Source organism: Pollicipes pollicipes, unplaced genomic scaffold, assembly GCF_011947565.3.
Source record: "Pollicipes pollicipes isolate AB1234 unplaced genomic scaffold, Ppol_2.1 Scaffold_6138;HRSCAF=7277_pilon_pilon_pilon, whole genome shotgun sequence".
Lineage (NCBI taxonomy): Eukaryota > Metazoa > Arthropoda > Thecostraca > Pollicipedomorpha > Pollicipedidae > Pollicipes > Pollicipes pollicipes.
In genome coordinates, this window is record NW_023596818.1 from 29,694,632 (window position 1) to 29,704,832 (window position 10,201).

Consider the following 10,201-nt stretch of genomic DNA (forward strand, 5'->3'; position numbering starts at 1 on the left):
TGTGTGGTTGAAGAAGCCCGTATTTGTTTCAGCTGCTGGGTCAGCTTGTAGAGGTCCAGTCGTTCAGTGACCTCGATAAGGGTCATAACCCGAGGCATGTCCTGCTTGTTTGCCAGAACGGCCATCGGTATGTGCTATAACAGTCAACAGAACGTGTCAGCTCATTGAAGATGGCATTACAAGGTTTAAACAACCTAAATGCTTTCTGGAGTTCTTTGTTGTAGAACGGAGAGAAAAGCCTGATTTCAAGCACATCCGTTGGAACCCCATAGATTCTTCCAAAACATTTTCAGAACTTCATAAAAGTTTCGTCTACTCACCGTCTGTTTTAATTTTAACTGTTTTGCTTTGAAATCTGTTTAAGATTCAAAATCATTTCGCTGCTTGAATGGTGTTCCTACTAGGTACTCGCGAGAGGCACCATGCACTGGACCTCAGATCCCACACCAGCCAGCTGGCGACGACGGTTGCCCCCCCCCAAAAAAAAACAACAACTCCGAGCTAGATCCGCCCCTGTTGCACTGGCTGTGTGCCTTACCCAGCCATAGAGCTAAAGCCCACAGTGCTGACACGCGTTGGAGCGTTATTTTAGCGCTGCGATTTTTTAAAGTGGAACTTTCACGGGAACATTACTAAGCTAAAGCTTTACAAAATAGTGTTAAATGCGAACGTTCCGCAAAAACCAGATAAGACAAGAACAACAGAGCATTTTACAGATTTGGAGCCCATCCGGATTTCTAGATGCAAAATACTGTCACGCGACTGCTGCTGGGAGTACTTGACATGCTTGTGCGGTAAATTCAGAGAGATTGATGGAATCCAATTCGTACACGAAATGGTGATTCTACTACCCACGTCACTCTGCCATTCGATAACCTGTCAAACTCCGATTCATAAAATGGTCATCTGGTGACATATATGATCAATATGCTTGTGATGGCACGCTAAGTACGGCGCGCGAAATATGTGAGGTTTGCTAATCTTTAGTATCAAAGTCCGTTACATCCGTAACCCATTTTCATGTTATAGGCCGGGGCTTTAAATGCTCGCTGCTCTAGGGCTACAACTTAATTGTTCATGCACGTCAATGACACGAAAATATTTTCCTAACTCCCCCATTTATTACATCGTTGAGCCCAAATTCAGTGGCATAAACGCAGAGCCAACACTTCTTTGAGGCTTCCAGGGCTCTAAAGTTGTCCCTGGCTTGCCGACGAAACCGTTTTGAACGATATTTATTCATCACTGCATTGTTTGAGGAAGTAAGCCGGTTTGGTGTACTCACAGAGCACTGGCTTGGTATACAGACTGATGTCTAGAGGTCCAATATGTATTATGGACCAGCAAACGGAGGGCCGTTGGCTGAAACAAAACTGAACATAATTAGGTCTTAGCTGTGAAGTGCATAAACCAATTACAAGACCCATATGTGGAATATACATCTCCCGCGTTTCTGTCTATCTACATGCTTTCTTCATCCATATCTTTATTCATACTTTTTCCGTATCTTCTTTCTTGCTTTCCTCCATACGTCGCTTGCGTTCCCAAAATTCTTCTGCGTGGCGCTTCAACTTGGCTATTATTGTGCTCGCCCTCAAGGTGACCACATCTGGGATAAAAAGCGGCTCTAAAACAGGAATCATCTGGTTGAGTGTGGAAAGCAGCAAAAATACAGCCTGAAACTCCGTGGCATGTGTCCATCAGACATTGCTTTCAACACCGAACGCACTTTTTACGAACAAAAAAAAAGATGCTGAAGCTTTCGATGCTTTCGATCAGAAGTTGTCTTTGCTATCTCAACCTCTTTCAAGTGAGTGTTCCACATTTGTGTGGGGTTTTGAACTGGAGTAGCCATCTTGGAGATCATTCGGCGCAGTTCACAGCTCCACCCTGCCTAGACCTAAGCCCCGCTTCTTTGTGAGCTGCACACCCCCGAAGATGTACAGTTTTTTTGGGGGGGGAGAAACTATTTAAAAATTGTTTGGGCTCATGACGCCATCATAACGCCATTCGAATCCTGCCCTTTAATTGATCATGCGGCGGCGAAAGCCATTATACAAAATTTCGAGCCGTTCACATATGGCGGTCATGAACATGATTTCCAGAACAAACAGCCGTCAGTTGGCTCTCATTCAGTGTACGCTGGCCTTATCAAACAATGACGAATTGAGGAGCATATTTACTAGGCAGATAAATTTTCTTGTCCAGAGCAGCCTTCTCCACTAAAAGATGTCAATAACTATAAGTGAGCTCATTTCATCATATCTGATGCTTGCTTTGATATCTTCAATTTCGAAACATTCTCTTTGACTACGGCAGCCTTGTCAAAATACTTACAATCTTACGCAGGCGGTGTAACCGTGTGCACGCGATGGCACTTCAGGAGGGTGGTCAGCCCGAACCATAACATAGCCATCGACCGAAGGCACCTGTTTTATTAGCATGACGCCCTTACGGCACACTGAAGGCCGTCCGTACCCGATTTGCCTCATTTTTTCCTAATTCGATCCCAGTCGCATGCCTGAGAACTTCAATGCACTCAGTTTTGGAAACTGAGACCCACCTGCAAACGGATTAAGCTGTTGATCCCGGGAAAAAACAGCATAGAAATTTGAAAGCGAACTAGCTGCTAGCTGGTGCCTTACCCGTTGTGGAATCATCGATTTGATTCAAATGTGAGTCAAGCGGTGTGCCGCTTAAAGTGTTTAAGTGAAAGTATTTGAGTCTTTCTCTTAGTCTTACCTATCTTAGTTAGGACTTTTAACGGACATGCACCATGAGAAGACTTGTAATGGCTTCATCATTCGCTATGCAAATCATCGAACCCATCATATTATCACCCGGCATTTTGCGCGTGCCATTTTGGTAAAAAACTGTAACAGAAAGAAAATTATGACTGGCATCACGCACATGCAGCTGCCAAATCCGAGGTAGTTTCAGAAAAATGCGCGGAATTGTGGCGCACCACTGACCCTAATAGGCGCACTACTACACGCCACGGATTGCTGCTGACGTCGGGGAATGTTTTGTGATGATGAGGTATGTGGTGTGGAGATTGTGCTGTTTAGGCTTTATGTAATTTTTCGACGGTGTTTCTTGCAAGTGTATGTGTCGTTTCAGGACGAACCTGTCCTTCATTTAAGATATAACATGTGCACCGTCATGCCCAAATTGTCCCCGAGCTGAAGCAGAACGGGGTCTTATTGCTGTACCGAAGGCTCTGCCTGTTTTTAGACTTAATTCCATCTGAAACGTTCATAGGCTGGATGTGAAAATATATGTCACAAGGAGCAATTTTTCACATTTGGTGGCCTTTGTTACCATGGGCAGGCATCTAATATTCTGAATTGCAAGTCAATTCATACCACCACCAGCAAATTTGCATTATTCTGACTACATGATATGCCGTTTTGAGGTGTGTTAGCCATCATCGCACACAATTTGTTACAGATGCAAGTGGACACCTGCTGATTAAGGTCAAGATGCCAAAATTACGGGATCGAAGAGCGTTGGCAGCATTAAAAGATGAGCAACAGGAAGAGTAAGAAATCTGTGTGTTATGTGCAATGAATGTTGCCCTTCTGAACAAGTCATATTGGGTATTTGCTTAATGAATGCTGTTAATCTGCCAATGACTTAATTTAGCAGAAGGCATCTGGTTCTTGATGGCTTGTACAAAGCTTCAGAAGCCATCACTTGTTTTGGTGCTCTGTTGTTCTTGTACTTAAATCTTACAATGTGTTGCATGTAAAGAGGAGTGCCATACATCTAGCAATGAACTAAATTCTATCACTGCAAAGTGAGCCATATGCTGTTTTGCATCCACACATGCAAACATTTTCCCAAATTCTGGTGGCCCTTGAAGTGTGCAGCCACTTGGCAAAGACCTGGTACTGCTTTGAACTTGTCTTGCTTCTTGCCTGTTGTGCTTGTTTGAGGAGGCTCCTTCCTTCAGCTACTTGTTGACCTGCATTCTTGAACTTCCATGCTCAAATTTTGTCAGCAGTCAACTCAGTACTTTCGGCCATGAAGCTGCATGTTTACACTACTTTTTTAGTCTACAGCACAAAAGACTGAAAGGTGTCCAATATAGTCTCAGATAATGTGCAATGTGTGGTTGCTTTTTAGGTTGAAGCCTCTACTCTACACACCATATGCTAAGTGCTCTTGCATCCTGCACCTTTGTTTAATCATCCCAAGGGTGACATGTTCTGATATGGTATCTGCAACCAACTGATTCACCCTGACCATGATCACTCAAAAACAGTTAGGCGTGGTCAAAGTTGTTCCGGAGGGTGACCTCTTTGACCTGACATAGGTCACTGATCTTGTTACATCAAGACTGAAATTCACAGAGGCTGCAAAATTAATAAATGAACATGCAGCTACAATTTTGGGTTGCTGCAAGTGTTTGCTTTTTACCTGTGCTTGAAGAACTGAGGGAGGGAAGTCAACTTCTCCCTGCTCAACCATCTGGGGGTTAAACTGCATTGATACCTAGGTGTGGACAGTCAGGTGGGGAGGGGCTCCCACAAGCAGGACCCTGAAGCCCGTCCATGGCCAATCATAGATTTTGCCCCGGAGAAACAGAGGGAGTTGCTGGAGTGAAAGAAGTGGTGAGTGAGGAGAAAAGGTTCAGGACAGAAAAAATTCAGGGCAGGTGTTGGTCATGATCAAGTGGAGCAGAGTTGTTTAGCAGTATCATGTGTTCAGCATTGCTGCTGCTGTGTTACCAGTACACAATGAATTAACACTGATTGTATAATGAAACTGGTAGGCCCAGCTATAAATTTAAAATTTGAAATGCTAGTGAAATGCACAGAACACATGATGCACAGCGCACTTTAAGTACATTTCGCCGAGTCACGGCTGTCACTATGCCGAAGTTCGCCGGACAGTTTCCGCAAACGTGCCACTGCGCGCGGCCAGCGTCTGTTGATATGTAGCTATTTCTGTCAACATCTGCCCTTCTGGCAAAGGTGGCACTGAGCATGGAGACACACCAATTGTGTGTCAGACTGACTTCTGAATTTGTCTGAGAAGACGAATATGACAACATCCAGTCTGGGTTTTGGAGAGCAAGTTCTTAACATTTCAAAACATTGAAGAAAGAGCGATGTCAAGATGAATGAAATAGACGTGCAGGTGTGATAACTGTGCTGTGCAAAAGTTTCCTCTGGCATGCATGTCTTACAAAAAGTGACACAGAACATTATGCTCGGGTTGAAAACGTTACAATTGCCGTCACAGTTCGAAATGCTTGTCGTATGGTGTGATTGAGATTGCTGTCAACCTTAAGCTGGCCGGTCTGACAACCGCTGGAAACACGTTTTAGCAACAAAGTTGTTACCTAGTTGATGGAAATACTGTGCTATATGAAATTGGATGGCCCTTAGGCTCATTGGCCCACTGAGCTGGTATAGTTACCAATCACTTTCTCGTGTTCCACAGGGACAATGATTTTAAGGACAGCCGGTGGACAAAGCAGGAGAGGACTGCACTGCTGCGCGCTGTCAGGCAGCATGGCACATTCAGCATGGAACCACTGGTTGCTGCAGTGAAACCACGTACTTTACAACAGGTAAGAATGCACTGGTGAGCTGGCCTTTGACAAACATCTTCTGACATTCTCTTGGTATGGCCCTTCATTTCTTTGTACTTTTTCAGAATCTTGAAGATGTCTGGCTGTTTGAATGGCGCATGCCTTGCTTTTGAGTGCTGCTGGAGGCCTGAGGTGACTGTGAGCTGGTTGCGAAGCAGCGCTTAAAGCTTTTATAGAGGCATAAGGGGGAGGAGTTTTCTGTTGACATGAACCAACTGGCCCAACAGACCCTTTCAAGAGCAGTTTTGACAGGCAGCTTCGCAACAGCTGACAGCTTCGCACTCTATAGGCATTAGGAACTTCACAATCTATAGGCACAGGGCGTTTTGGCCCGAATATGACCTCACAGTTCATCTTTTAAAGGGATGCCACATCGCTATGGATTTTAAATGGGTGCCATAACGGTCGGTGCGAATGGATGCTACACACTTATCATTTGCCTGCAGCATTGCGTGACGCTAATCACTGATGGATCGTGCAACCCACCACCTTCCATAGATAAGATCGATGTGGCAACACGTGCCACCGTGATGATGAGATATTCCGATTTATCACTTCAAGCATGGGACCGCCTCAACCGAGTCACAACAGCGTCATTGATGCATAAAACTTGGCATAGTCATGGGACCAGGCATTAAGAAATTGTTATTTATATGAATGATGCCCACGGCGTCTTGGCTGGCGGCGTGCAGCAAATTGTCGCATGCAATGGATACCTTCTTACGATAGTGATGTTAAAGGTATGGTGAGATCCAGGACGTGAACTGTTCATTGTGCCACACGGCTGGCTCACTGTGCCGCCCGGGAAGCCTTACTGCTTAGTAACTCTGCCGTGAGTCACGTCGCGCGTCTTCCGCAGTCCTGGCGTACTCCTTCGAATAAGACAGCCTGTCCTGGTCACAAATGCCTTGCCGCCTTCCTCCTTCCCTCCCCTCACTTTGACGGGCGGCCGCATACACAGCTGCTGACTTGTCCGTTGTTGTGTGGGGGCTGGGCTGCTGACCTGTCCGTTGGTGTGTGGGCGCTGGGCTGCTGACCTGTCCGTTTGCGTGTGGGCGCTGGACTGCTGACTTGTCCGTTGGTGTGGGCGCTGGGCTGCTGACCTGTCCATTGGTGTGGGCGCTGGGCTGCTGACCTGTCCATTAGTGTGTGGATGCTGGGCTGCTGACCTCTCTGTTGGTATGTGGGTGCTGGGCTGCTGACCTGTCTGTTGGTGTGTGGGCGGTGGGCTGCTGACCTATCCGTTGGTGTGTGGGCGCTGGACTGTTGACCTGTCCGTTAGTGTGTGGGCGCTAGGCTGCTGACCTGTCCGTTGATGTGTGGGCGCTGGGCTACTGACCTGTCTGTTGGTGTGTGGGCGCTGGGCTGCCGACCTGTCCGTTGGCGTGTGGGTACTGGGCTACTCTGTGTGTGTGTGTGTGTGTGTGTGTGTGTGTGTGTGTGTGTGTGTGTGTGTGTGTGTGTGTGTGTGTGTGTGTGTGTGCGTGTGTGTGTGCGTGCGTGCGTACGTGCGTGCGTGCGTGCGTGCGTGCGTGCGTGCGTGCGTGCGTGCGTGCGTGCGTGCGTGCGTGCGTGCGTGCGTGCGTGCGCGCGTGTGTGTATGTTGGTGCACCTGAGATGGGTGCCTGCCGTTGGCCACATCTCTCGTATATTTCACGACGTGCGTAGCTGACACCGGCCTCGGCACGGTAATATCACGCAACGATCGTGCGGAAGGTGACCGCGACAAATCTGGAAACAGCCGGCAGTGAGTCTCGAACGTACGCCCTCGCCTTCGCGGGCCCAGCTGACCGCCGCTGAACCGTACCTCCATTGTTCGCCAGGTGCTGAACCACCTGAAACGGGCGCGGCGGGTGCGCCGCGCGCGGGCGCAGTCGACGCCGATCGAGGCCTGGCTGGAGCGGCTGGGGCGCGCCAACGCGCCGCCGCCCTGCTTTTCGACCGAGCGGCCCGACGCCGCCGCCTGCTCGGCGCCGCTCCACCTGGCGGCCGCCGAGGAGCGCCAGCTGGCCGCGCGCCACGGCCGCCACGACTTCAGCCCCGTGTACACCTTCCTCGGCTACATGGCCAACGGGAAGGTGAGCGGCGGCGCCGGTGGGTTGGGGTCGGCTAGTGGCAGAGGATGAGGTCGCTGTATCGGGTGGGGGAAGGGGGAAGCTGCTGCCGCGATAGATGCGAGGGTTCTGGGCAGTGTGTGTGTGTGTGTGTGTGTGTGTGTGTGTGTGTGTGTGTGTGTGTGGGTGTGGGTGTGGGTGTGGGTGGGTGTGTGGGTGTGTGTGTGTGTGTGTGTGTGTGTGGGTGGGTGTGGGTGTGGGTGTGGGTGTGGGTGTGGGTGTGGGTGTGGGTGTGGGTGTGGGTGTGGGTGTGGGTGTGGGTGTGGGTGGTGGGTGTGGGTGGTGGGTGGGTGTGGGTGTGTGCATGTGGGCGGGCTTGTGCGTGTGCCAGGGTCGAGCAAACCTCTGAGGGCCTCGCTGCAATGGAAGACGTGCGGCAAGCAGTGGAAAGTAGTCGTAGCATGGCTGGACCGCTTCAGGCGAGACGAATTTTCCAGTGTGTGCTCCCGTGCGGAACTACGACGTATTCATGCCCAATTTGTGCAGATTGTTGCCCGGTGCCTTAATGCGTTGTTCTTCCCTTAGGTTCCACCCCAGCCGAGTGCGCAGACTGCGCGGATATTGCTGGTCCTGCTGCACCACCTGGCGGTGCTAATGCGATCTATTACTTTGTCGCGGCACAAGAGATGGATGTGGTGCAGCAACCACGTGCGCCGCCTGGCGGAGGAAAATGTCTTCACTGATCCGGTTAGTTAAGCTGGTGTCTGTAAGCCCAGCTGTCTAGGCTGCGCGTTATAAGCCACTGATCGACGTATCTAAGCTGGTGGCGCGTGTGTCAGTGGGCTTGCTTGCCATATGCTACCTTGGCACATGTTGGGCAGAAATGCCAGGCTGTGCTAAACACAATATAGCGAAGTCTCACGTGTTATACGGCACACGCAATCCCGTGATCATACTCCGTGATGAGGCTGATGCGCCGGCCTGTTGGAGTCGGCTTACGATCGCGCAGTGTGGTTTGTTGGTCATGACGGACGCGATGGATCATGTGCACGTACTGGCCCCGTCCCCTGCCGTGGTGTGTTTGCTTCTGGTCATAGCACAGGCACCAAGTGCCCCGGCTCCAAGTGTGGTCGTCCCTGTTCCCCGGGGCCACGCCGTCTCGCGGTTTGGGGTGCGGTTCGGGTGTGCGGCTGGCTCTGGTTGTCTTGCCGCCGCCCTGCCAGCGCGCCTCTGACCTTGCCGCAGGAGTCGCTGCCTGCCGAGCTGGCCGACCTCTCGCTGGTGCCGGAGCAGCTGCGCCCGCTGCTGACCGAGCTGCTGCGGCCGCTCAGCGACCCGCTGCGCGTGCCGGCGCCGCTGCTGCTCAACCCGCTGGCCACGCAGCTGAACCAGGCGGCGGCGGTGGCTGGCTGCCGCGCCCTGTTCGACGACTCGGCGCCATGGTCTAGGCCCGGCGGCTACGGTGGGTACGCCCGGCGCCGCGTGGGAGAGGGGGCCACGCCAGGGGCGCGGCGGCTGCGGTGGGTGCCCGGCGCCTCTTGGGGAGGGGAGGGGGTTGTCACGCAAGGCCCTAGTCTTGACCCGGCGGCTACGGTGGGTACGCCCGGCGCTGCGTGGGGGAAGGGGTCACGCCAGTCCCTGGTCCCGGCCCGGCGGCTACGGTGGGTGCGCCCGGCGCCTCTTGGTGTGTGTGTGTGTCTGTGTCACGCTAGGCCCTAGTCTGGGCCCGGCAGCTACGGTGTGTGCACCAGGCGCCGGAGTCACGCGGGGGGGGAGGGGGGGGGGTCACGCTAGGCGGCAGACGCCGCCGCTCGCGTGCTGCCGACGCGGCGTAACCGGCGCGCGGCATGGACCTTGGCAGTCGTGGACGGCATCCACGCCCATGCTGTCTCCCATTCGGCAGTGGGGTGGGCTGACTGTCTAGTTTGGCTCCTTGCAACATTGTTCCGAAGACTGATGTTTGTAGCGTGCATGGCATTCGTGCTTGACGGTACCGGTGTCGCTGCACACTACGGGTTTCTCACAGCTACGCCATTCAGTGAACCATAGTTCACTGGGGACCGTGACAGTTATGCCGTCGCTCCGCGCGGTGGTCCAGTCGTCTGCCAGTGAATAACTGGAGACCTACTAGCATACCGGGCGGCTCACCTACTACATGTTTCTTCACGGCAGCCAACGTGATGTTCATTCTTGTTATGGGTAATGAAGAATCGTGTTTTTCAGTATTTCTTGTGTATGATCTACTGTTGCTTTGCATAATTTGGATAGCGAACATCACTAATGATAAATTTGTCAAGGCCGATTCATGGCTTAATTTTTGTTGCCGTTAGTTGAAGGCTGCATGAAATGACATAATTAGGAGTTGTCATTTTTTACTTGACCAATGAATGTTAGCGGGTTTGCGTCCACATCATTAACGAACAGGACTCTCTATGCTAGGCATATTCATCCTAATTATGTCTGAAAAACCAATACCACGCCTGTTGACGGTTTGAACTCATGAGGGATGTTCTTATGAAGGCGTCGCCAAGCATCCGCATTAAGT

At 51.1% G+C, this 10,201-nt stretch overlaps 1 long non-coding RNA gene across 1 annotated transcript; it reads left to right on the plus strand.

Annotated features, from left to right (window-relative positions):
• Positions 1-3,012: 3,012 nt before the first annotated feature.
• Positions 3,013-7,537, plus strand: LOC119106407 (uncharacterized). Its single transcript, XR_005095131.1, has 4 exons — positions 3,013-3,039; positions 3,451-3,541; positions 5,452-5,581; positions 7,426-7,537. It is a non-coding gene; the product is annotated as an uncharacterized LOC119106407 (long non-coding RNA).
• Positions 7,538-10,201: the final 2,664 nt, after the last annotated feature.